General features: G+C 43.9%; 1 long non-coding RNA gene across 2 annotated transcripts in view; it reads left to right on the top strand.

The window, feature by feature from the left end:
* LOC144505157 (uncharacterized) overlaps positions 1–7454 on the top strand; it is a 31550-nt gene extending 24096 nt beyond the window's left edge. For both annotated transcript variants that reach the window (XR_013499784.1, XR_013499785.1), the window contains one exon: positions 6828–7454. This is a non-coding gene — a long non-coding RNA (uncharacterized LOC144505157). The remainder of the gene's footprint in view (positions 1–6827) is intronic.
* Positions 7455–27479: the final 20025 nt, after the last annotated feature.

Raw genomic sequence — 27479 nt, 5'->3', positions numbered from 1 at the left:
AGCAGGTTTGTCGGATTGCTGTTTGTAGAAAATTGCAGTCTGCAAAATCTGCCCCAGTTCCTACATTCCAAATGTGACTACACTACAAAAAGGTATTGGCTGTAAAATGCTTTGAGGAATCCTGAGATAGAGGCTGTACAAATACACGTTCTTTCTTTTCTTTAGTAATAAGGGAGATCGTAGAGTCTTTCTGGATGAACGAACGATGGGGAGGCAAATTGCCATCCTAGTGCATAAGGATCTTATGACCGTGTGGGTGGAACATGTTTATAAAAGGGAGGACTCCACATGACTGAGTACAGATGAATTCACTTAAACACTGAGCACTCCAACATCATTCACACAGGAACAAGTCATCAAACATATATATATATTAGTCACTTCCAGTTAACGAACCCAATTAATTTGATCAATCTAAGTCCTCAGCATTTGGCATGTATTTAAATGGTTGTGGTGCTGGTTATTGTTGAGGAACTAAGACGAATGGAAAATCAACGCAGGGGAAACCAATCTAGTTCTGACTCGCCTCTACACAAAGCTGCAAGATAAAGGTGTGTTTTGTCAAGTTTGAAAGTTGGGTGTGATTGCTTTCCATGGTGGCACCAGCATAGTCAGCTAACAATTTTGTTCGACAAGAAGGGTGGGGGATCAGGTTACAAGTTTTTTGAAGCGTCATTAAACTTGCCTACCAGTACTGTGCAGTGAAACTAATTTCCTGAGCAACAAGATACATTGAGCGTTTGCATTTCGATATAAACAAAATCTGCATGTTAATCCCCATTTGGTTGGGTTAAAACAAGGTTAAGATTGTTTTTTCATTTTAAAAATGAATCATACAGATTTTAATGCTCTTCAGCTCAAAACTCCAAATCTAGCTTCAGGCCCAGTTTATAATGCATGGGAAAATGGAATTATGTTGGTTCCCTCGTGATGTTTCTCATTCTTGAGGTAATGCTGAGAAATGGCACCATCTGGAGGGCTGAAGGTGTAAGTGTTGTCAATCTCATGCCTGAAAATTAGCATTCTGCGTCGAAAACATACTGGAGAGCTGGGTAGTTTTATAGTATTGCTGATCCGAAGCAGGACATTTTCCTTTAACTGTGCTGAAGGTACCATTTTGTGAATGTTCTCACGTTGAATGATTTAAAAAAAAATCTTTTGGCACATTTGTGAATTTTAACCAGCAGTGTTTGTGTTTTTTCTTTTGGAGTGCATAATTCTCAGGTGCCATTTAAATTATTTGCAGAGCAATTGGTGAGTCAAGTATCCCAATCAAGCCTCATCCTCTAATAGTGTGTTAGCTGAGTCACAATGTGTTGCTTTCATTGGGGGAGAGGGAACGGGAACCCTCCAGTGCTGTGGTTGTAAGCGACGCAGAGCTGAGCAGAGTGTAAGAAAGATAAGAATTATGAGTGATCCCTTAGCAACTGTGATCAAATCATTAAATCTCTTCCTACACTGCAGCCAGCCCCTTGATGCGAACGCCATTAAAATACGTAACATCAAAGTGAACTTGCTTTGAATTTATTATTGTCACATGTATTAATATACAGCGAAAAGTATTGTTTCTTGCACGCTATGCAGACAAAGCATACCATTCATACAGAAGGAAATGAGAGAGTGCAGAATGTAGTATTACAGTCATAGCTAGGGTATAGAGAAAGATCAACTTAATGTAAGCTAAGTCCATTAAGTCTGACAGCAGAGGGAAGAAGCTGTTCTTGAGTCAGTTGGTACGTGACCTGTCTTTTTTGTATCTTTTTCCTGACGGAAGAAGGTGGAAGAGAGAATGACCGGGGTGCGTGGGGCCCTTAGTTATGCTGGCTGCTTTGCTGAGGCAGCAGGAAGTGTAGATAGAGTCAATGGATGGGAGGCTGGTTTACGTGATGGATTGGGCTACAAAGTTTTGTAGTTCCTTGCGGTCTTGGGCAGAGCAGGAGCCATATCAAGTTGTGCTACAACCAGAAAGAATGCTTTCTATGGTGCATCTGTAAAAGTTGGTGAGAGTCGTAGCTGACATGCTGAATTTCCTTAGTCTTCTGAGAAAGTAGAGGCTTTGGTGGGCTTTCTTAACTATAGTGTTGGCATGGGGGGACCAGGACAGGTTGTTGGTGATCTTGACACCTAACAATTTGAAGCTCTCGACTCTTTCTACTTCATCCCCATTGATGTAGACAGGGCATGTTCTCCTTTACACTTCCTGAAGTCGATGATGATCTCCTCCAGTTGTGCTATGGAATATTCTATTTACCTTTTTTGGGCTACTACTGCTGGTGCCAGATTCCTTGTTTGGAGATGCTGCTGCTCTCCGTTGGGAAATGTGTGTCCTCCTGCTGGTCACTTCAGCCATTAAAATAGCAGATTGGGGGGGACGGGATCCACTCTTGCTACCATTTTCAGTATTGGAAATTGCTTTAAGTGGCATGCAGCCAAAGAGCAAACTGCCCAAATATCCTTGATACTCTATATCCTCCCTTTTCCCATGTCCCCTCAAATAAATTAGTTACCAAAGGCTAGTACAGAGAGTGCTAGCACTTTATTGAAATTGGCCATGTTTTCTGATCCTGAAAGCTACCCAATGCATGCAACTGGAAGTACACACACAGATATTGGGTGAAAACAGGATTATGTGATGAACCCTATTATGTATGTCCCTATGGACTAAGGGAGCATAAAGAATCACGAGGTTGGCCTCATGACTTGAACACTGGGAGCTCTTTATTTCAGGTATGTGCTCATTCACAGTCAGGTTTAAGACTCCCCAACAGGGTCCCATGCTGAGAGGAGCTAATTACCCAGGGTTACCTGACCTGCACTCTTAAAGGGGCACTCTGAAAGGGTAGGCAACACTTCCTGCACGATCATCCTCAACACTGGTGCCCACAAGGCTGTGCCCTCAGCCTCTTACTATACTCCTTACACACCTATGACTGTGGCCAAATTCCCCTCCAACTCGATTTTCAAGTTTTCTGATGACACCACCATAATGGGTCGGATCTCAAACAATGACAAGATGGAGTACAGGAAAGAGATAGAGAATCTGTTGAACTGGTGTAACGACAATAATCTCTCCCTCAATGTTAACAAAACAAAAGAAATAGTCATCGATTTCAGGAAGTATAGTGGAGGGCATGCACCTGTCTAAATCAAGGGGGACGAAGTCGAAATGGCCGAGAACTTCAAGTGTTTAGGTGTCCAGATCACCAACAACCTGTCCAGGTCCCCCCATGCCGACACAATAGTTACGAAAGCCCACAACGCCTTTACTTTCTCAGAAGACTAAGGAAATTTTTCATGTCCGCTATGACTCTCACCAACTTTTACAGATGCACCATAGAAAGCATTCTTTCTGTTTGTACCACAGCTTGGTATGGAGCTTGCTCCAAGACTGCAAAAAACTCCAAAGAGTCGTGAACGAAGCCCAGTCCATCATTCAAACCAGCCTCCCATCCATTGACTCTGTCTACACTTCCCACTGCCTCGGAAAAATATCTAGCATAATTAAGGACCCCGCACACCCCGGACATACTCTCATACAGCTGCTTCTATCAGGAAAAAGATACAAAAGTCTGAGGTCACGTACCAACTGACTTGAGAACCGTTTTTTCCCTGCTGCCATCAGACTTTTGAATGGACCTACCTCGCATTAAGTTGATCTTTCTCTACACCCTAGCTATGACTGTAACACATTCTGCACTCACTCCTTTCCTTCTCTATGAACGGTATGCTTTGTCTGTATAGCGTGCAAGAAACAATACTTTTCATTGTATATTAATACATGTGACAATAATAAATCAAATCAAAAGCCCCAACATACAAGATATACACATATTGCACAAACCCCATGTTGGATTGGCTGCTTAGGTTTGCACAAGAACAATATCTCTGGTTATGGTGATTGGCCACAGTCGAAGCATAGCACAATAAATAGCCAACTCTACAGAATGAAGTGAAATCAAAGCAGAAAATAATAAATATGTTTTCTTATCCTTCCAATTTTCTTTTCTTTTGAATATTACAACTGAGTTGTTTCCTTGTGTTGCCCTGAGCATCATGCTCAGCACCTGCTATACCACTTTACATTGCATTTTGTTTGCTGTGACAGTAGTTTCAATAATAGCAGTAGCAGCTCTAACTCGCCCTAATGGTTCAGAGATTCATAATTCATCACTCGGCTAAGCAAGTGCCTCAGGAGGACAGCTGATTCAAGTGTTAAGGCAGTGGAATCACACAATACTACAATGCAGAAGAGGCCCTTCGCCCCATCGAGTCTGCATCGACGCATGAAAGGCCCTGACCCACCCACCTAATTCCAAACAATTACCACCTTAGGGGTGGTACAGTGGTTAGTCCTGCTGCCTCACAGCACCAGGGACCCAGGTTTAATTCTGGCCTTGTGTCACTACTTGTGTGGAGTTTGCAAGTTCTCCCCAGGTCTGTGTTGGGTTTCCTCTGGACGCTCTGGTTTCCTGCTCCTGTTCAAAAGATGTGCTGGTTAGGTGCATTGGCCATGCTAAATTCTCCCTCAGTGTACCCGAACAGGTGCCGGGGTGTGGTGACGAGGGGATTTTCACAGTAACTTCATTGCAGTGTTAATGTAAGCCTACTTGTGACTAATAAATAAACTTTACTCTTTATGCTATCATTGTTTGTTGCGCAACCAGGAAGAAATTGGTTAAGGCCTTTGGTTTGTCAGGAGATTCTTGGCAGGGTGGTGCTTTGCGTACCTGATTCTAAGGGCGAGGGGCAATGAACTATACAGATGCTTGTGCCTCAAAGGCATTGAATACATTTATATAGTTGCTGTCATCATCCTAATTTGAGATCAGGTAACTTCACAAAGACTAGAGATCAAACTTGAGAACAACTGGACTTAGATGCCTCAGGAATTCATTGTCTTAATAAGCTGAGTATTGGGGAACCATTGGCAAATTTGGAAAATCTAGATTCTTCTTTGGGTGTCCTTGTTTGGTTGAGCTTTGTTTCTTTGCAATTAATCTCTCTAGTAGTTCTGTCAGCCATGGTTTTTCCAAAGGTAGTGGCTCTAATCGATCTGGGAGATAGAAGAAGTTGAGGCATTGAATGATTTGCAATTTGGGGATGTTGCCAATAACAGAATGCTTTCAGCTGTATGTACCACCAGTTAAACCACCAGTAAGTAGTTATTGGCCAATTTGTTTAGATTTGGATACTCGCCTTCAGTTTTTTTTGTGGATTATAAAACAGAAAATGTTGGAACTATGCTGGTCTGGTAGCATCTGTGGAGAGAGAAACAGAGTTAATGGGCAGAATTTGCTGGTTCCCTCCTTGGCAAGTTTGCAAGTGGCAAAGTCATTAAACTACCTGAGTGGCCTTTCTGTAGTCCTCTTGTTCACTCCTGAACTGTTCTCAATTTTATGGGGAGTGGGCAAGGCTGAGGGTCTGCCCTTGGGTCGATGAACAAATGTCTCCTTAGGCGCCACTCCCGCATGGCCTCAACTTTTAGGTAGATGAAAGCAGGTCAAGGGTGGGGAGGTTACCCTGCTTGGGTCTCAAGTGGGAAGTTTGGTAATCAAGTGCCAGGGGATGTTTCCTTTAAGGGCTCCCTTTCTACATAAGACAATTCCCTTATTCCCAATGTCTGCAGCCTCTCCCCTAGATACTCCCTCCCCATTCCAGCCTCTCGATCATGATCCACTACCCCTTTCTTCCCATCCCATACAGACCTCATCTCTCCTCCCTAACATAAGACCTCCTGAACTATCCTAGACCAGGAAACTGAGGCTTAGACTTTTGTTTTGCATCTAGTTCTAGCAGTAATCATTTCTTCAGGGGGATTCATTTCTGCCTTTCCACCCACCCCTTTATGGCCCCAAAACCATAAAACCTTTAAGCTCAACTGCTGCGTCTTTGAGAAACATTTGATCTGAGGCTCCCTAAGCTCTGGCTCTCGGATCTCTCCTGTCAATTTCACAATGTTTGTTTGCACAATGTAATGGGGTGTCAAAGGTTTGTGGTTTGTTCTTGATATGTTAAAGGATCTGGATGCTTAATACTTAGCTTATGGTGAATTCATTCATAAATTTATGTTGAAAAAACTAGCTCTACATTACTTGTCCAGGATATTCCAGGAAATAAAACAAAATGTGCAGTCCCATAGCTCAGTGAAGCCTCGGTGAAGGCTCCTCCAGGCTGTCCAGGGAAGGTGGGAGGTGCTGTTTCCAGGATTGGGAGCAGCAGGGTCTCCTCTCTGACCACGGCAGTCTAAGTAGAGATCTCCATGGGGATTGGCTCCCATGGGGTCGAGTGCAGAGATGCCCAGCACTGTCATGGAATGAGTGATCTGCTGCAATCCATCAGTGTACTTGTCTGCTCACTGTAAACTGACATTCTCATAAATGTATCGGGGAATGTCAGTGCACAGATGGACAGGGATGTCAGACAGAAGTTTGGGTTGCAGCACTCACTAGCAGATAGGGCATCCACACTGAACGTGTACCAGCCGCTTCATGATCTCAATCTCGTATCATTTGCAGGACAACTAGTTTCTTAATCACTTTACTGGGGAGGGCTCAGAAGCTGCCATGGGCATTCGGTCTTCCTGCAGGAGAAGAATACTGGCAACATGCAAGTGCTCCCTGACTGGAGGCGAGATACCAGATGTTCATGTATTCACCCTGTATGAGAGGCAGGTCTAGGTCTTCTCTGTGGGTGAGCTGGGACTCCCCTCGAAAGCCAGTGAGGATGCCTCCGGTCTGCATTTGTCAGCTGTGCCCACTGAGTGAGAGAGGTCTTTAATTGAGGAAGCTGCTCAGTCAATCAATAAACTTTTCTTTTCTCTGTTCCAGGTAGCAGCAAGAAAAGGGGGAGGACTGCAACCTGGACCGGAGACAGCCCCAGAACTAAATCTACCTGGGAAGAGAATGCCACAGAACCTTCAGAGGATGCACTGTCACGGCGTTCATCTGCCCCTTTACCAGTGCAGGTACAGTCACCTCTGTGATTTCAGTTCCAGAGCAGTCTCAGAGTCGCAATCTGGTGAACACATCACTGTCACAGGTGGTGGAGGCGGTGACTTTCCAGCCTTCACCTGTCTCCCTGTCCATCTTTCATTCCACCCTGTCCATTTCCAACCTTCACCTGCCTTCCTGTCCATCCTTCACTCCATACTATCACTCTTCTAGCCTTCGCCTGCCTCCACTGCTCAGCCTTCCTGCAACTTTTGCTATTAGCATTCAGTATGGGCGGCACGGTAGCACAGTGGTTAGCACTGCTGCTTCACAGCTCCAGGGACCTGGGTTCGATTCCCTGCTTGGGTCACTGTCTGTGTGGAGTTTGCACATTCTCCTCGTGTCTACGTGGGTTTCCTCCGGGTGCTCCGGTTTCCTCCCACAGTCCAAAGATGTGCGGGTTAGGTTGATTGGCCATGCTAAAAATTGCCCCTTTGAGTCCTGAGCTGTGTCGGTTAGAGGGATTAGCGGATAAAATATGTGGGGGTAGGGCCTGGGTGGGATTGTGGTCGGTGCAGACTCGATGGGCCGAATGGCCTCCTTCTGCACTGTCGGGTTTCTATGATTTCTATGAGTGAAGTTATGAGCAATCCCCAAGAAGGAGAAAGCAGCATCTACTGACCTCCGAATCATGGACGAGGTGAAGCTCGCCAAGTGTGTGCCAATCATAGATGGTCATAAAAGTAAATGTTCTAACTTTTGACCTGCAGGGAACTTAATTCCAGCAAGGAGGCCTTTCAATGAGCATGCTTGACATGTTAATACATCTTAAAAGGCTTCCCAACATTACTGGTCTGGAAGTTTGACCCACCTTTAATCTGCTTTTAAAGTCCTGAGAACAAAATTCCAGTCCTGGTGTGGGGAAAGGAATTTTTGGCTGTATGTTTCCCGCAGTTGGCGGGACCGGAAGATTCCTCCGTGTTTCAGATCAATGACTTACATCAGAATAGAGGAAAGGTGGAAATTGATTGGCTTTGGACAAATAAGAGGGAGAGGATTGGAAGAAGAAAAATGGAAGGTCTGTAACAGGACGTGGGCAGGAGAGATTAAATGGCAAAATGTTTCATGATGCAAGGCCAAAGGAGGTGGTGATGGGACAAGTGAAGAAACAAATTATATATCTGGAGGAGGTGTGAATAACAGGATCCTAAATAACTGCTGTTCGAAAGTAAAGAAATAAGAGTGCACATTGAACCAGTAAAGAAAAACCTTTCTTAAATTTGATTTATTATTGTCGCATGTATTGGGATACAGTGAAAAGTATTGTTTCTTGCGCATTATACAACAAAACATACCATTCATAGGGTACATAGGGAAGAAGGAAAGGAGAGGGTGCAGAATATAGTGTTCCAGTCAGCTAGGGTGTAGAGGAAGATCAATTCAAAATACGATAGGTCCATTCAAAAGTCCGATGGCAGCAGGGAAGAAACTGTTCTTGAGTCGGGAGCAGGGAAGAAACTGTTCTTGAGTCGGTTGGTACGTGATCTCAGACTTTTGTATCTTTCTCCCGATGGAGGAAGGGTAGAGGTTATGACCAAAAGTTGTTGAACAGAATGTCGGTTCCAGAAGGCTGTAAAGTGCCCAGTCAAGAGATGGGAGAGTTAGTTTTAAATCAAAGAATTTCAATCATTTCAGAGTGTGCAGTTGGAAGAGCTACTCCAGATGGACAAGTTGCTCAATTATTTAGGAAGGCTGCCTCCACAGGGGTATGATTTCATTGCATATTGTGAACTACTGCAATTTTGAAAGAAGAAGTAAAGTGCTCAGACTAAAAGGCTTCCTCTTCATGGTTCTGGTCTAACTCCAATGCATGGAGGTACAGAGCAGATCTTTTAGATTTATACCAACAAATTGGTTTGATGAGTAATGGTACCTTCTGTACTATGACATGTTTATGAAATATCAGCGAGGTTTTTTGAGTCAAAGAGCGTCCATTCCAATGCTTGAAGTTGGTATAAGCCTGAGCCTGTGTCATTATTGGCATTTAAGTTGCCCACACACCACTTTTTCACCATAAATATTATTTATCCAACAGAGAGAATGTCACTGAGCAGTGAGGTGTAAGTGTGACAAGTGAGACTGTGATAACCCACCAAACGTTTGTAACTTGGCCTCAGCAGTGGGAATATTTATCACCAGCCGTCCATTTTATTTCTAACATGTTTATTTCCAAATGAAATCCGTTCGACCAGATAAAACTATTATGCAGTACTCGAACAGATAGAGGTTTAAAAAAAAACTTTACCAGGTTGTCACATCTGTATGCTTTGAAAATCTATTGAGTGATAAACACCAAGCTTACATGATTACGTTTTAAAAGGCTCACGATTGAAATTGTGCAAAGTAGTTATTCTCTGTCCCTGCACTTAGATCATAAATAAATATTATAATATTCAAGAATGATGTACTCCAGAATGATTATTCTTGTGGTGCTGCTTTCATTTATCAAACTAATTACTAACTGCGTGGAGGACAATGAAAGTACTTCAGCCATAACATGAATTGAATTTCTTGAGGGAAATGAAATCAGTCAAAACCACTTTAGAATTAAAGGAAATATAAGATATGACAAATTGGTCACGTTTACGGTGATTGCTATTTAAATTTCATGATTGCACCACTAGTTGAAAGAAGTCAGGAAATATCTAGGGGGAGACGCTGGTGTAATGTACAGAGGGTTATCACAGTTTCAGTTGATTTATATCTCTGCCCTCAGTGACACACACTCCCTCTGAATGGGAAATAATTTTTAAGATGAAAAAGTGGTGTGTGGGCAACTTGAATGCCAGGAATGACACAGGCTCAGGCTTACATCAACTCCAAATGTCGGGATGGACACTGTTGGGACTAGTAATCCGGAGGCCTAGGCTAATGCTCTGGGGACATGAGTTCAAGTCCCACCATGGCAGTTGATGGAATTTAAATAAATCAATCAAATAAATCTGGAGTTGAAAACTTGTCTCAGTAATGGTGACCACAAAGCCATCATCAAGTGTCATAAAAACCCATTTGGTTCACTAATGATCTTTGGGGAAGAAAATCTGCCGTCTTTACCTGGTCTGGCCTACACGTGACTCCAGACCCACAGCAATGCGGGTCTTAACTGCCCTCTGAAATGGTGGAATAAGCCACTCAGTTCAAGGGCAGTACATGCTGGTCTTACCAGTGACATCCACATTCCATGAAAGGATAAAGAAAAAAAATCTATTATTGACTGGTTGAGTTACATTGGAATTGAACAGCAAGGTGGCTGCTGGTAATCCCAGAAGGAACTGATAATTTTCAACCCATGTCAATCTTGGAGATGAGGCTCAGCTGCAAACCCTTAGACTGTATAAGAAGATCTCCGAACATCACTGAGCAATAGTAAATGGTGAAACCTTAGGGTGAAAGCAAGGATTCCTGTATGGATTACCTGCTGTGTGCAATTTGCGGTGTGCTGTGTAGATTACAACCAGGACTGGATAACAAACCTGCTTTGGAACCTGACTACAGATTGTATGAGAACTTGCCTCGGTAATTTGAAACTTTTCCGTTCATATGACTGTGAACTTGCTTACATGCCTTCACATGTGTTAAGCAATAAATTGTTTATTAATTTGACCTGGTCTTCTGGTTGCCTACTTTGTGTCTCTACACCCCACCTATAATGTTGCCCAACCCCTTGAAACATCACACATGGTTCTCTAGGTTTACAGAATGCAAATTGAACTCAGTGATGTTGCCAATGTGAAATATCTAACATTCACTAAAAGAATGTTAAAGTTATATTAGCATTCTCTCGCTCTTGCGTGCCTCTCGCTCTTGCTCGCCTCTTGCTCTTAGAAGCTACAAAGTTGCTGTCGCTGTTTCTGTTTCTTTAACATTGGTTCTAATCCACCAGACCAAGTTGAGCAGGTTCTGGAGATGTGCCATTTGTGGTGAAGACCATACCCTTGGAACTCTGGTTGGCTGTGCACTGTCAGGTGGGGATCAAACTAGCTCTTAGAAGGAGAGAAACTGCAATCCTGTGGAAGAAGACAGAGTTTGAAGGATTTTGTGTGCGCGTCTGATCACCAAATTCTGAGTGAATTATTGGTCCAATTTGCAGGATCTGTTTTAGTTGGATCTGCCACATAGGTGCACTTAGAGTTTATATTCAAACACAACTTTGCCTGTTAATTCAGTATGTGCAATTCAGGATGGATAGTATTTAGTGTTTACTTTGTTAACTCTTATATATTAAAAGTTCTTGTATTTTGTGGTTTCATTATTTTAGTAATTTAATAACTGGGGTTTTGAATTTCGCCTTCTTTCAAAAAAATATAGGGTAGAATTTTGCCATTTTTTTGGGCAAAGTGTCTGCTCAGGCAGGAAAAATGGAGTGTAGCCCACCGACTGTACTGCTGGCTTTTCCTGCCATCTTTTTGACACTTTGGTAAAACAAAACCAGGGGGTGGGTCCCACGATGTCATATTGGGGGTGGGGGAAGGGGGGGGGCATACAGGATAGTTAGAGGGCAGCATGGTGGCACAGTGCTTAGCATGGCTGTCTCACAGTGCCAGGGACCCGGGTTTGATTCAGGCCATGGGTGAATGTCTCTGTGAAGTTTACGTGTTCTCCCATGTCTGCATGAGTTTCCTCTGGGCGCTCTAGTTTCCTCCCACAGTCCAAAAATGTGTAGGTTAGGTGGAATGTGCGAGATTATGAGGTGTGGCCAGAGTAAAGATGCTCTTTTGGTGCAAACTCTGGGCTGAATAGTCTCCTTCTGCACTGTAGGGATTCTATGGAGGCATGGTTGGCATGGGGGTATGAGAGACCATCGGGAGGTGGGTAGAAGTACAGTGCTAGGCATAGGGGGCATGAGAGGCCATTGGGGTTGGTGGAAGCAGATTGGTTGGCATTGTGTATGAGGAGCCATGGGTGTGTGGAAGGGCATGAGATGGCATAGGCTGGCATAGAGCATAGGGGGTGTTTGTGTGGGCGGCGAGGGCTGGAGGGCTGCTTTTTGTTTTATTCATTTTGTTATTACAACACAGTGCCCCTTCCCCCCCCGCCACCACAATTGAGGGTGCATCCAATGCTAACACTAGTCAAATAATGAAAGAATATACATTTACGCAGTGCCTCTTACATCCTGAATATGTTCTAAAGTATGTCACAGGCAGTGTAGTCATTTGCTTTGTAAGTAAATGTCCCAGTCAATTCCTATACATTGTGGTTCCACAAATCGCAGCGAGTTGAATGAGTGGTTAGTTTGTTTTGATATCAGCCTGGAGACAGGGTAATCACCCTTATGTCTCATTGTCTTTCATAGCCAATCAGTGCCTTGGATTAATGCCTCCAGATAGATAGCACTTCCGGCAATGCAGCACTCTCTCAGTACTGCACTGAAATGCCTGCCTGGAGTGGAGCTTGTACCTGCAACATTCTAACTCAGAAATGTATGTGAATTCACTGAGCCAAACCAGTATGTGATGTGTACTGCTACATGTTTGCTAGCCAAGTAATTATGTAAGTCAAACTACAAAGTTCGCAGGTTACTTTACCTAACATTGTTTTGAGAGGCAGTTTTAATTCCACCATGCACTAGAACCTGAGCATTTCAAATTGCTCAAGTTACTCATTTGTTCTGGGATTATTGGATACTAACTGCTTTACTTAGCAGATGGCAATGACACCTCACCAAAGCAGGATACTTCCTGTCAGATCCTAATGATGTCATTACAATTTTAACTGCGCAGTCTGAACACCACAAGATAAAGACAGCCAAGACCAAATACGTTCCAAATAGAACATCTTCAGGCCTCTCTCCCATGACTCAGCCTTATTTTCTTTCCTGTTCCTTTCCAAGTGCAAAATGACCCTGGTTGCTAATGCTATCATTCACTTGGTGTCAGTGAGCTGTTTCCGAACTGTGCTTTGTTTTTCCTCTTCCTGCTTGGAATGGGCGGGGAATTAGCTTACAAGATTTAAATAAGCCCCAGCTGTTAAAATTGGCCACATTTCACACACTGATGGGTAGGCAAAATGTTATATCTCTGGCACAGTGTCCCTGCTGGCAGTAAAAATTGAGGCCATTGTTTGGGGAAGAAGAATCCACTTTAATTTCTTATCTAATGTTTGGTGAGTAACTGTTTACAAGAAGTTTAGTTCAAAGTCAATATTCTCTATACGCTTAAAATCCTTCACAGAGTATTTTCTTTTAAGTAATGAAGGTTTCCAGTATTTTATTAATTGCACAACAGAAAAATGAGGGGCTATTTTAACTAAAGCCACTTGGGCAGAAATTGACGAGATCATATCAGCTGCTCATTTTGTAATAGCAATACTAGCGGAGTTACATTATGAGGACAGGCTGCATAGACCAAACTTGTATTCACTTGATGTAATTGATGGTCATGTAATTCACTTCCTCCATTTTACATTGGGTCACCACAATGCTGGATGATTCCCTCTTCTCCACCTTCTCCTGTCAGTCATTTATTCCTTTTCCACACCTCCCCCGTCGTGTTCAAGTGTCTCACCATTGCATCTTTCCACCTGGTCTTAGGCTTTCATATTTCTCCTTTGTCCTGGTAGTCCCATCTCCATCAGTCCCATGTCCTCTCCCTGCAACAGCTGACCGCCTTAATCGCTTCTCGGCCTCAATCTTCAGTGCTTCCACAATCTTCACTGACCAGTTGCTGAATTAGCTCCTGATCTTGTCCTTTCTCCTCACACCATTTCAGCAGCTACTTAGCATCTAGTCATTGTTCCTCTCTTTTTGATGTTACCCAGGTTTCTGCACTATATAACAAGGCCAGTTTCACAACTGTCTTGTAGATTCTTCCTTTCAGCTTCAGTAATACTTTTCTATCACAAAGCATTCCACTGCACTTTTTCTAATTTCTCCAATCAGAATTAATTTATTACTTAATTTCCAGTGCCATACTCTCATCTTCCGCCATCACTAACCGTAGGCATTTCTTCAGGTCTTTCACCCACACTGCCAGAAGGATGTGGAAGCTTTGAGTACTTCTTTGAGTGCAAAGAAGGTTCACCAGGATATTGCCTGGTCTCGAGAGTGTTGGCTATGAGAAAAGGTTGAATAAACTAGGATTTTTTTCACTGGAAAGACAGAGGTTGAGGGGAGACTTGATAGAGGTCTACAAAATTGTGAGAGGCTTGGACAGGGTGGATAGTCAGAGGCTTTTTTCTAGGGTGGAAGTGTCAATTACAAGGGGGCACAGGTTCAAGGTGAGAGGGGGAAAGTTGAAGGAAGATGTGCGGGGAGGTTTTTCACGCAGAGAGTGGTGCGTGCCTGGAACGTGCTGCCAGAGAAGATGGTAGAAGCAGGCACACTAACAACATTTTAAGAGGCATCTGAATGGGTACATAAATAGGGAGGGAATAGAGGGATATGGACCGAGTAATGGCAGAAGGTTTTTTTTAGTTAGGGCATCATGATCGGCATGGGCCTGGAGGCCGAAGGATCTGTTCCTTTGCTGTACTTTTCTTTGTTCTTTGTTCTACAAACTTTACTCCTTCATGTCAGTCCTCTCCCCTCGGCTCAAACTGACAGGGCATATGTTAAGTCCACTGATCTTCAAGTCCTTCTCTTCTAGTGCTTTCCTCCAGATATTCCGTCATGTTCTCACCACATAGCTCAGCATCACCTGCAAATTCTTGCCTCACTTGCTCAGTTAGAAGAGCCATGACAGCCAGGAAGAGGAAGGAGATCAATGCCAATCCTTGATGCAATCCAACTTAAGTGGTGATCAGATTGATGTGTTTAAAATGATTAACGGACTTAACAGGATAGATGGAGAGAAACTACTTTCTCTGGTGAGGAAGTCCAGAACAAGAGGACAATATCTTTAAAGTTACAGCTAGGCTTTTCAGGAGTTATGTTAGGAAGTACTTCACATAAAGGGAAATGTACAGAAACATAGAAAATAGGAATGGGAGTAAACCATTCGGCCCTTTTGAGCCCGCTCCGTCATTCAATATGATCATGGTTTATCCTCTATCTCAACACCATAAAATCTGAAACACTCTCCCTTAAAGAGTTGTTGAGGTTAAGCCAACTGAAAATTTCTAATCCAAAATTGATAATTTTTGTTAGGTAAGAGTTCTGCAGGATAAGGAAACTTAATGAGGTTGAGATACAATTCAACCATAATCCATCTGAATGGTGGACCAGGCTCAAGAGGCTAAATGGCCTATTCCTGTTCCAATTTCATTGTAAAGTAATATTGGGCCCGATTTTACCAAAACTTTGTGCCCGTTTTTGGGCGCGAAATCGTGGTAAAGTTGGGTAAATTAGCATGCATTTAAATCGACTTAATGAACCGCACGCCCAACCCTACCACCAAATCCCACTTTACAGTCTTCTGGCCCGTTCTGGATCCGCGCTTTTAGCGACCTGCAAAATAAAAGTCCGAAGCGGATTTCTATTCTGCAGGGGTACCTCCGAAGCCCCCTCTGCCCTTGTGAAGTCACCATCCTCCTCAGCCATCCTTCGCGGACCCCCCCCCCCCCCCCCCGCGAACCACCCCGGCAGACCACCCCCCCCTCCCTCCCCCGGATCAGACCCCCCTGGGAGGCAGGCCCCCCTCGGCAGAGCACACTCCCAACCTACCTCGTTCGCTGGTCTCCCTCCACCATCCTTCCGTTAGCAAGATAAGCTGTATGTTCCTCAGTTAGATCCACTTTGGTCAACACAAAGATGGTCCTTCTGCCTTGTGGGTCCATCTGGCTCACCAAGTCAGTTACAATACTGCGTTCAGCATCTACTGAACCATCTTGGATACAAAGGATAATGAATGGTACTGATCGATCTTCCTGGTGTTATCAGTACTGTAACATCAGGAATGGCTGCCGACACCAAGGATATAATTTTTACCATAAGCAAGGCTTACATGCAGAACCCTAATGCCATTATCCTTTGTATCCAAGATGGTTCAGTAGATGCTGAACGCAGTATTGTAACTGACTTGGTGAGCCAGATGGACCCGTCACACCCCCTCTCCTACTCCCACCTTCCCCCCCCCCCCCCCCCCCACCCCCAGAGGGTGATCTGGGTCCCGCCCCTCTCCTCCTCCCCCCCTCGATGATCTGGGTCAGAGAGCCGCTCTCTCTGCTTTTTTCTCCCCGCCCGGGCGCGCTGCTTCTGATTTTCTTTCGAACTGCGCATGCGCAGTTCAGAGCTCCGATCGTTCCGGCAGTGCTAAGCCCCGCCCACAGCGCGAATCGGACCGGAGCCGGCAAAACGCGTATGGGCGCGCTGGAAAGAGGATTCCAGGCACGGATCTATTTGACACCCAGATTCGGCACTTAGACTCAAAATGGTAAAATCAGGCCCATTGAGTGGAATATAAAAATGGGTGCTTGATCCAATCTTGTCAGCTTCCCATCTGGTGACTTAGATTTAAATTGGTCTCCATTATAACTTTACAATTGAATATCCATTTTATTTTCAGAATCAGAATCAGTCGTGTAAATCTAAATCAACCATTTTTCATCTTGTATCTGTGTGCAAGACACAACCAGCCATGTATCAAGCTTAAGCAATAATTGAAATGGCAACAACAATCGAATACCCGCAATAATGTTCAATGAAGTATGTATTTAGTTAAGAACACCATTTTAAAGGTCTCTGTGCTTCACAAGGAATCTTTTATTAAAGATTTAATTTTCAGGTTAGAGTTGCCTTACAAGACGTAGGATTCAACATTGTAAGAACACAGGTGATATACCATTGGGAGGAGAGAATTGTTGGGTCATGAAATCTGTCCAGATACTTGGAACATGTCAGTACGCTTGTAACCTAACATTTATCATTTATAAAATGATTGCTCAGCCACACCCTTCACCGAATGTGCTCATAAGCAATAAATGTGATCATCAGTTCATTCATCATTTAGCAGCAATGGCAAAATGAATCATTAATCCTGATCAAATGTGGTTTATACATTATGCAATTAATGAATGCAAATAATAGCTGTTTTAATAATTCTTGGCAAACAGTGCCACAACTTGCCAGCTCCTGTTTTCTTTTTAATGTTAACACATGGCTACGGTACCTGCTGAAAGCCCTTTTAAACAGGGGGCTGATATGGCCAAACAAGTTTGTTCATAAAAGCAAAATACTGCAGATGCTGGAGCACGGAAATAAAAACAGAAAGTGTGAAGCAAAGCTCAGCAGGTCCGGCAACATCTGTGGAAAGAGAAATAGAGTTTGATGTGTTGAGTCCAGTGAAATTCATCTTTGGAATTGGAGAAGTAAGGGTGTGATGGGTTTTATGCTGTTGAAAGCAGAGGGAGGGGCAGGTGGAGCGAATTTGTTCATGCGACAACATTTGAATAAACAGGTCAGATGTGTGTACAGCACTGTAACTCCTCCAGGGTGGATGAAACTAAGCTTGTTATACTGGGTGAATTGCGATTCATAAATCAACAGGTCAGAGAAATGTTATATAGAATGTAATATACACCTTGTGTAAATAATTTAAAAAGCTGATTGATATTCCTTTATTAATTTCACGTTGGTGAGTTCCTCACTAGCTGCTTAATGTATTGTGCACATGTCTGATCTGTGGCCCTCTGGTGAACACGCCTTTACAATGTACACCCCACAATATTCCCAATATTCAGCTAACACTCGTCATGAGTCATTCAAACAACTCTAATCTCCAGAGATCCATTTAATCTCAACAATAATGAGCAGTGTGGGAAGCACGAAGTCAGGTTCACTTACTGTGGGTGTATCAGTATATCTATTATTTGTTTAGCTGCACTATTTACTATCCTCCTCAGGGCAAGTCTCCCTCACCAATGTAGCTATTTCAATAGTCTCCTCATCTCTTGTTAACTTAAACCTGATGACTTAAATTTTGTAGGAAATTGAAGTTTAAATGAACGTCCTATGATTTCCTATGTACATGAGAATTCTTTTAATTAGATCATAGAGTCCTACAGTGCAGAAGGAGGCCATTTGGCCCATCAAGTCTGCACCGACCACAATCAAACCCTGGCCCTATCCCCATAATCCTATGCATTTACCCTAGCTAGTCCCCCTAACACTAAGGGGCAATTTAGCATAGCCAATCCACCTAACCCGCATATCTTTGGACGTGGGAGGAAACCAGAACACCTGGAGGAAACCCACGCAGACACGGGGAGAATGTGCAAACTCCACACAGACTGTGACCTAAGCCAGGAATCGAGCCCGGGTCCCTGGCACTGTGAGGCAGCAGCGCTAACCACTGTGCCACCGTGTCGGCCTTGTTATCTACCTGCCCCTCCCTCTATTTTCAGCAGCATAATTGTTATCTACTTTTGGGCAGAATGAGTTTTGCAGTGTCGTTTCTGTACAGATTTCTTTGTTTAACAAAGCCAAGGAAATGAACGGGTCAGAGAAATGTTATGTGGAATGTAATTTACACCTTGCGTAAATAATTTAAAAATCTGATTCCTATTCCTTTATTATTTTTCTTTGTTTAACAAAACTTAAGTTTTTCATCTTTTAGATGGTCGTTCATATTTTTGGCAGTCACTTATCATTCCAATGAATTATTTATTTGGCTATGTAAATTATAAAGTCATGGTGCAATAACAAAATCCATAACCTTTTTTTTCTATAAAGTTAAACCAGCAATTGATTGAGTTTCTGAAGCTTTATATTTTAACATTGTTAATAATATAATACCCCACTTAAATTTTTCTACTAAAGTTAGTAACTACTTGGAGCAACAGCTGGCTGGTAGCTATTATGGTACAGCTTTCTTAGTGATAGTAGTTTCCTTATTGGGAAAGAACGGAGAGTAAGAAATGCATCAGTTCTCAATTTGACAGGTGTTGGACGAACAAGAAAGGTGTCTTATTTCCACATGATGAATGAACTCAATGGCTTTTATTCATGCTACTTCTGGGAATGTAAAGAGATACCTTGAAAGCTATTGGATGAATATTTCCATTATTTTAACTTACTGTAATTGAAGTGATACTAAAATTAAAGTGCAGTCTACCTTTGGCATAGGCATTAATCTTTTCCATTTTGTCTAAAGGCAATGTAACATTAAAATCAATGTGCAGCACAGTACAAAATAAGACGTAGGAGCAGAACTAGGCCATTCAGTCCATCAAGTCTGCTGCACCATTTGATGAGATCATGACTGGTCTGATAGCCACAACACTTTCCCACCTGATCCCCGTAACCCTTGCTTCCCTTACTGATTAAAAATCTGTGTTTCTCAGCCTTAAACATATTTAATGATGCAGTCTCTACAGCTTTCCACAGTGAAGAATTCCCCAAATTCACAACCCTCTGAGAGAAGAAATTCCTCCTCACCTCTGTCTTAAGTGGGTGACCCCTTACTCTGAGATTATGCGCTCTGGTCCTAGACTCTCCCACAACGGGAAATAACCTCTCAGCATCAACCTTGTTAAGTCCCCTAAGAATCCTACGTGCCTCAATAAGGCTGTCTCTCATTCCTCTAAACTCCAATGAGTACAGGTCCAAATGACTCAACCTCTCCCTATTAGAAAATCCCTCCATACCCAGGATCAACCTAGTGAATCTTCTCTGGATTGCCTCCAAATGCCACTATATCTTTCCTTGGGTAAGGTGACCAAAACTGTTCGCAGTATTCCAGGTGTGGTCTAACCAGTGCCTTGTATAGTTTTAGCAAGACTTTCCTATTTTTATACTTCATTCCCTTTGAAATAAAGACCATCATTCCATTTGCCTTGCCTATTACCTGCTGATTTTATATGCAAGCTTTTTGTGATTTATGCACAAGGACTCCTAAATCTCTGTTGCAATTTTCTGTAGTCTTTCTCCATTTAAATAACAACTCCATCAACACTCAAGAAGCTTGATATCATCCAGGACAAAGAAGCCCTTTTGACTGACGCTCCATCCACCACCTTAAATCATATCTTCCAAACCATGAACACCACCATCTAAAAGGACAAGGACAACAAGTACATGGGAGCACCACCACATGCAATTTTCCTCCAAGCCACTCTCATCCAGACTTGGAAATATGTTGTCGTTCCTTCACTGTCACTGGGTCAAAATCCTGAAATTCCCTCCCTAACATCACCGTGGACGTACCTACACCACAGGGACTGCAATGGTCCCAGAAGGCAGCACACCGCCATCTTCTCATGGGCAATTAGAGATGGGCAATAAATGCTGGTCTAGCTAGCACCGCCCACATCCTGTGAAGCGTATTTTTTTAAAAATCCCGTAATGCCAGCAATCATGCTATCAAGGCGAACTTAATGAAATGCACTTTGTAACTTCATGGTAAACCTGTTTTAATGTGGAGATGACGGCGTTGGACTGGGGTAAACACTAAGAGTTTTAACAACACCAGGTTAAAGTCCAACAGGTTTATTTGGTAGCAAATGCCATTAGCTTTCGGAGAGCTGCTCCTTCGTCAGATGAAGTCCATCTGACGAAGGAGCAGTGCTCCGAAAGCTAATGGCATTTGCTACCAAATAAACCTGTTGGACTTTAACCTGGTGTTGTTAAACCTGTTTTATACATGAGCTGTGATCACCCTCCATGAGAACTTGCACTTGCTTTAATTTTCTTTTATCATCAACATCTCATAGCATTATCTCCTGACAATTTTCATGCTTCTAAGACACTCTAGGTATTTTGCTATTTAACTACAAACTCAACTGCTTCAGGTCTTTCTTTTGAGTCACAAATAATTGATTTTCTTTGGCGTGAATGTAATTTTTTGGCCAATTCATCAATTCTCCAATCCTTTTTAACATTCCAACAATCCATTTCTAATGCTGCAATAACACTGTCAGGTCATCCGTAAATGCTTTCTGCATTGATAGTTTCACCTATTCAGTCATTAAACCAAAACCAGCAATAAAACAGCTTTGTCTTCTAATTCATTCCATGTTTGACAATTCCTTGGATTACTTGAGCATGTGTCAAACATCCAGAAAAATGGGAAATTCCTGTTTTCTACATAGAAATGTTGATCAGCTGTTCCATTTTAGTATTATTGGATGTGTTCTGCAAAGATTAGGTTAGAAAGACTGTATAGAAATCTTAGAGAGTTCACAACTGACAAAGTCTTGCATGGACTGTGGAAAGAGGAATCTTGATGGGCCATTATTGATTATGTGCCACACATCATCTACATCCAGTTCTTCACTTACTGTAGTTACAATGTTTCTCTTGACATTTTTGCACTTGTTTTTCATGTCAGGTTCTTTCAATTGGCCCCAATTGCAAATTTGTGTTTTTAAAAGTTTAATTTTCAGCTGCGCTCATTCTCAGCCTTACTAATGCCAAAACTAATTTATGATCGGAGCTGATTTCGGCTTCAAGGGATCTGCATGACAACATTGGATTTCAATCTTCACTTTGAAATTGTGCAAAGAAACAAAGCCAAGAGGCTGTGTCAGAAGATGAGAGAACAAAAGTGACTATAGTGAAGGACCAAAATAGTCAGAGATTTGAGAAAGGTGAGGAACAGCGATGAAAAGATTATTTCAAAGAATTATACATGGTACAGAATGTGGTGGATGAATTAATTCTGGAAATATTGCCCTATACAGAGAGAAACACTAGGATGAATTTTCCCGTCCCACTCACCACCGGAGTTGAAGCAGGCGAGGGAGCGGACCATGGAAAGGTCTGTCGACCTCGAGCAAGCTGGAAAATCCCACCCATAGAAACAGGATTAGGCCATTTAGTCTATTGAGCCATTCAGTGAAATCATGGCCGATCGGTGATTAAAAACGCCATATTAAATTTCAAGCTAGGGGAAAATGCACAATTAAACTCAAATATCCAATAATTCCCACGTTTGTGTCTAAACCTCAAATCGAACCGCCTCAGGATTTAGATGCTAACTTTAAACTATCTTTAAACCTCAGCCTCAATATCCCATGGATCTGGATGACATTTACAACTCCCGGCGGCACGGTAGCACAGTAGTTAGCACTGCAGCTTCACAGCTCCAGGGTCCCGGGTTCGATTCCCGGCTCGGGTCACTGTCTGTGTGGAGTTTGCACATTCTCCTCGTGTCTGCGTGGGTTTCCTCCGGGTGCTCCGGTTTCCTCCCACAGTCCAAAGATGTGCGGGTTAGGTTGATTGGCCAGGTTAAAAATTGCCCCTTAGAGTCCTGAGATGCGTAGGTTAGAGGGATTAGCGGGTAAAATATGTGGGGGTAGGGCCTGGGTGGGATTGTGGTCGGTGCAGACTCGATGGGCCGAATGGCCTCCTTCTGCACTGTAGGGATTCTATGATTCCCCACACAGTTGGTCTTTCTGGTACAAGCTATAGGCCGTGAATCAGGATGCTCATTCCTGACCTTCCATCATGACTGCAGTCCAAGACTTAACTATCTTGCCCTTTTTATTATAAAACTTTATCAAAGATCTCAAAGCATATCCTGTTTGGGTTGTCAGTGTTTAGCACCTTTTAATCTCTTTTGGTCTGCCTCTTGCCTTCTCCAGACAAACCGTTCATCATGTTGTTTCTACAACTGGAACAATGGCAGAAAATGCTGGAAAATCTCAGCAAGTCTGACAACATATGTGGAGAGAGAACAAAGCTAACATTTCAAATCAGGATGACTGAATAGTCACCTAGGCTCAAAACATTAGCTTTGTTTTCTCTCCATAGATGCTGTCAGACCTGCTGAGGTTTTCCAGCATTTTTTGTTTTGTTTCAGATTCCAGCATCCGCAATAATTTACTTTTAGCCTGTGTGGGCGGCGCGGCACTGCTGCCTCACAGCGCCAGGGACCAGGGTTTGATTCCTGGCTTGGGTGACTGTGCGGAGTTTGCACATTCTCCCTGTGTCTGCGTGGGTTTCCTCCAGGTGCTCCGGTTTCCTCCGTATGGTTAGGTGTATTGACCATGCTGAATTCTCCCTCAGTGTATCCGAGTGTGGCGACTAGGGGATTTTCACAGTAACTTCATTGCAGCGTTAATGTAAGCCTATCTGCGACACTAATAAATAAACTTAAATCGGGACTAAGTGCCGGGTGCGGCCGTAAATCAGACCCGTGCCCGGCAGCCGCACTCCAGCGCCCCCATACGCCTTTTTTTGGCTTGGGTCTAGTGGGCGGGGCCTAGCGCATTTGCATCTGTCGGAGCGCAGTTCGGAAAGAATCTGACAGAACGTGCCCGGGCGCAAAACAAAAAGCAGAGAGCGGAGAGAGCCTCTCTGCCGTTCATCTTCTGGTCGGAGGGAAGGGGGTGTGACTTATCATCCCCTGGGGGGGAGAGGGGGTGTGACGGATCATCTCAGGGGGTGTGTGTGATGGATCATCCCCGGGGGGTGGGGGGGGTGGGTGGAGAGGGGGTGTGACGTCTCATTCCCTGGGGGGGGGGGAGGAGAGTGGGTGTGACGTCTCATTCCCCGGAGGGGGGGTTCCGCTGCCTGTCTGTGGCCGATCCCTCCTGGCACCATCACTGGTACACTACCAGCCACAGATTACTCTTCCCTGCAGGTGAGAGAGAGCGGGAGAGATGGCTGTGGCTGGTAGTGTACCAGTGAATGATCCGTCACAACCCCCCCTCTCCTCCCTCTCTCCCACTAGATGATAAGATGATAAGTCACACCCCCTCCCCTCCCACCGCCCCCCAAGGGGGCGATGTGGGCCCACCCCCTCTCCTCATCCCCTTCCTCCCCCCCCCCCCCCCCCCACCAGAGTTCCAACTGGGTCCGCCCCCCCCCTCCTCCGGCAGACGCCAGTGGACCTGTGTGAAGCCCGGTCACTTCAGCCGTGGCTCGAAGTCAGTGTCCAGGAACGTGCTGCAGGCTGTCAAAGGACTGAAGGTGAGCGGGAAGGATGGTGGAGGGAGACCACGATCGAGGTAGGTTAGGGGTGTGCTCTGCCGGGGGGGCCTGCCTCCCAGAAGGGTCCAATCCCGGGAGGGGGAGCCTACCTCCCAGAGGGGTCCGATCCCAGTGGGGGTGGGGGGGGGGTGTCTGCCGGGGTGGTTAGAGGGGGTGTCCGCGAAGGGAGGGCCTCGGCGATTCCCCTGCCGAATAAAAGTACAAGTTGGACTTTCATTTATCAGGTCGGTAAAGGCGCGGACGCGAATTGGGCCGAACGCTGGTAAAGGGGGAATTGATGGTAAAGTTGGGCGCACGCTTCATTAAGTCAATTTAAATGCATGCAGATGCATTTAAATCGTCGCGCTGGTTGATTTGGGCGCGCACCGGAACGGCGCCCGAATTGGCCGTTGGTAAAGGCGCGATCCGCTAGGAATTGGGTGCGGATCGCAGCATAGGCCCGACGCCCAACTTTACCGCCATTTTGCACCCGAAAACGGGCGCAAAGTTTTGGTAAAATCGGGCCCAAAAATTTAAACTTTTAACTGAAACAATGGACCCCATTCAAATGTAATGTCTCAAGCTCCCATGTTGATATATATGTGATAAAGTCTACCTCTCCTTCCTGTCGTTGATGCTTGTTAGTATAGTGTCTATTATCTGGGGCCATCAGCCCTAATGGTCTCCCAATTTATTTAATTGGATTGTCTGGCCACTGTTTTGTCTTTGAAATGGTAATGCCCCAGTGTCTTGGTTTCGGTCTCAATAAGTTTTGAAGATTAACCCCATATAGTTGAGGATTGACTTGTTTGCTGTATTTATGTTCACAAAGCTTTTTCAGATTTTATAGTAAGAAGTCTTACAACACCAGGTTAAAGTCCAACAGGTTTATTCAGTGGCACAAGCTTTTGGAGCGCTGCTTCTTCATCAGGTGAGTCTTTTCGGATTTTATATTTAACCAAAGTCCAGTTGGAAGAGATTCTGATCTTACAACAGAAAGAAGTTTTAACTTTTTTAATGTCCCCCACAATAATTAAAATCTAAAGGAATGAGACTTCATACTTAAATGTCAGTGCCAGAGAGGCTGTTTGGCGTAAATTAAGATTTACCGTGCTGTTTAAAATACATTCACACTGGGATGAGCAAGACATAACACTTCATGGTGTGCTTATTGTATGGCTATCACCTTAATACAGCAGCTTCATGCAATTGCATCCATTTCAATTCTGCATCTTTCACTTAAAAACCAGCAGTGCACAGCTTCTGGAGGAGCAGGGTAATTCAGACAGCAACTTTCTGATTTCTGTATTTAACTGTTCCTGTGCAGTGGTGGAACTTGCTGTCTAATTTACATTTTAATAATGGTACCGTAATAGTCTAACTGAGGACTTGCATAGCTGTAGCACAACTTCTAACCCTTCATTCTGGTCCTCGAATTGTAAAGGCTTAACTTTCCATTAGCTTTAGAGATGATGGGCCCGATTCTCCCATCCCAAGACGCACATTTTTTGGCACGTGGGTTTGGAGATGCCCGTGTCGGCTATTTCGCAGGATTCGCCCATACGTTCCCGATGTGTGCACGTCTCCAACAGCCGGAGAGCAGGCACAGTTGGGACTGCGCTGGAAACTGACGGGAGGATAGGTAAGTGATTTAAATCAGTTTTTAATCTTATTTAAATGTGATTAACGGGCCCGGCACGGAATTGACCAGGCCCATTGGAATCTCCCATGCCGCCAGGGGTATTTCACTCCGGTGGGATTTAGGGTAGCTCCCCACTTGCGGGGAACTAGCGGGAGACCCCACCAGAGTGAAGGCCCCCTCAGAGGTCGGGCAACGAGTGGGGTGGTGCCCCATGGGCATGGGCACCCTGGCAGTGCTAGCCTGTACGCCCTGGCACTGCCCAGGGGGCAAAGTGCCCATGCCCAGGGGGCACCTTGGCACTGCCCACTGGGCATTGGGCAGTGGCCAGGAGGTGGGGGCTGGGGCCTAGGGGTGGGACCTATTGACCGAGCTGGCCAGCAAACTGCAGTCTGACAGCTCAGGGCCACTGCGCATGCGCAGAGTCCCGGAACTGTTGGACTCCAGCGTGAATAGGCCCCCCCCCCCCCCAGCTTTTAAGGATATTCATGATTGTGACCTCTCCAGTGCACAGAGGCTGGGAGATTTGAGTCTGAACGCCACTGAAAAAACAATCGTGCTTTACACCATTTTTCTCACCAATTCAGTACTTAGAATTTCTTTTGGGAGAATCGGGCCTGATTCTTCTGTACCTGTCCATGTTGTTTTAAATTTTAGATCTCTAAAACTCTTTGGATATCCATTACTTCCAGCTATCCACTAATTAGAAAATGTCATTTTTAAAAGTTTATGTATTAGTCACAAGTAAGGCTTACATTAACACTGCAATGAAGTTACTGTGAAAATTCAATGCACCTAAATTTATTCTTTTTAAGTCCAAAGTGAATTACTTTACATTTGCCACTGGCTTGGAGTTCTGGTAATGCAGCATTCAACGGTATTACCAGTGCTGAATCCACCACTATTAACATTTTGGGGATAACCATTGACCATAATATTAACTTATCCAACCATGTAAATACTATTGCTACAAGAGCAAGTCAAAGACTAGGAATCCTGCAGTGAGTAACTCATTTTGTATCCTCCCTTAAAGCCTGTCCACCATCTGCAAAGCACAAGTTAGGAGTGTGATGGAAAACTCTACACGTGCCTGAATGAGTGCAGCTCCAACAAAGAACAAGAAGCTCAACACCATCCAGATCAAAACACTGCTTGGTTGGCATCCAATCAAGCAATTAAAAAGTTAACTCCCTCCACCATCAATGCAGTGTTCACCATCTACATGATGCATGCCGCAATTCACCAAGGTTCCTGTGACAATACCTTCCAAACCTGTGCACTATGCCACCTGGAAGGACAAGGGCAGTGGGTGTGTGGGAACACCACAACCTGCAAGATCCCCTCCAAGTCACAGAGCCCTGCTCACTTTGAATTGTATCGCCTTCCTTCGCCGTTGCTGATCTAAACTCTGTCATTCCTACCCTGACAGCATTATGGCTGCATCTATGTTGCATGGACTGCAACGATTCATGAAGGTGGTTCACCAGCACCTTCTGAAGAGTAATTAGGGATGGGCATTAAGTGGACAAGAGAGCAACTTATGACCCAATTCATTATCATGAAATAATTCCTGATACGCATTTTCTTTTCTCTGCCACTTGCCAAATCAGTAAGGCTATTACTTTTTATATCTTTCCATCTTTTCTCACTGTTGAAGCCAACTTGCTGTTCTGTTGTGCATACATCTTGTTGGTCGTGTTAGCTGCAGCTAAAGCATACTTGCTTCTAGGCATGGTAATTAGATTTAAGATAAACTTACTGTTCATGAATTTATGTCAGTTTATGTTAGAAAAAAGGTTCAGAATCTGTCAGAACAAATAAATCAAGTTGAAACTTTGACGGTGTGCAGGGTTATGGATGCGTCTTTCTTCAAAACATTTTAGTTTGTGTTTGAACTGTTAAGCAGTTAATATCCCCCTTTCAACCTTGTAGATAAGGACTCTATTTTTACAAAAACACCGGGTCATTCCAATTGATTGTTGGAGAAAGCAATACGGAGTGTGTACTAGCACAAAGGTATTTATTGTGATACCTTGACAAAAGATCAAATATTAACGATTCT

The sequence above is a fragment of the Mustelus asterias genome, chromosome 16, assembly GCF_964213995.1.
Source record: "Mustelus asterias chromosome 16, sMusAst1.hap1.1, whole genome shotgun sequence".
Taxonomy (NCBI): Eukaryota; Metazoa; Chordata; class Chondrichthyes; order Carcharhiniformes; family Triakidae; genus Mustelus; species Mustelus asterias.
Note: the sequence above shows the minus strand (reverse complement) of the source record. Positions and strands in the feature narration are given on the sequence as shown.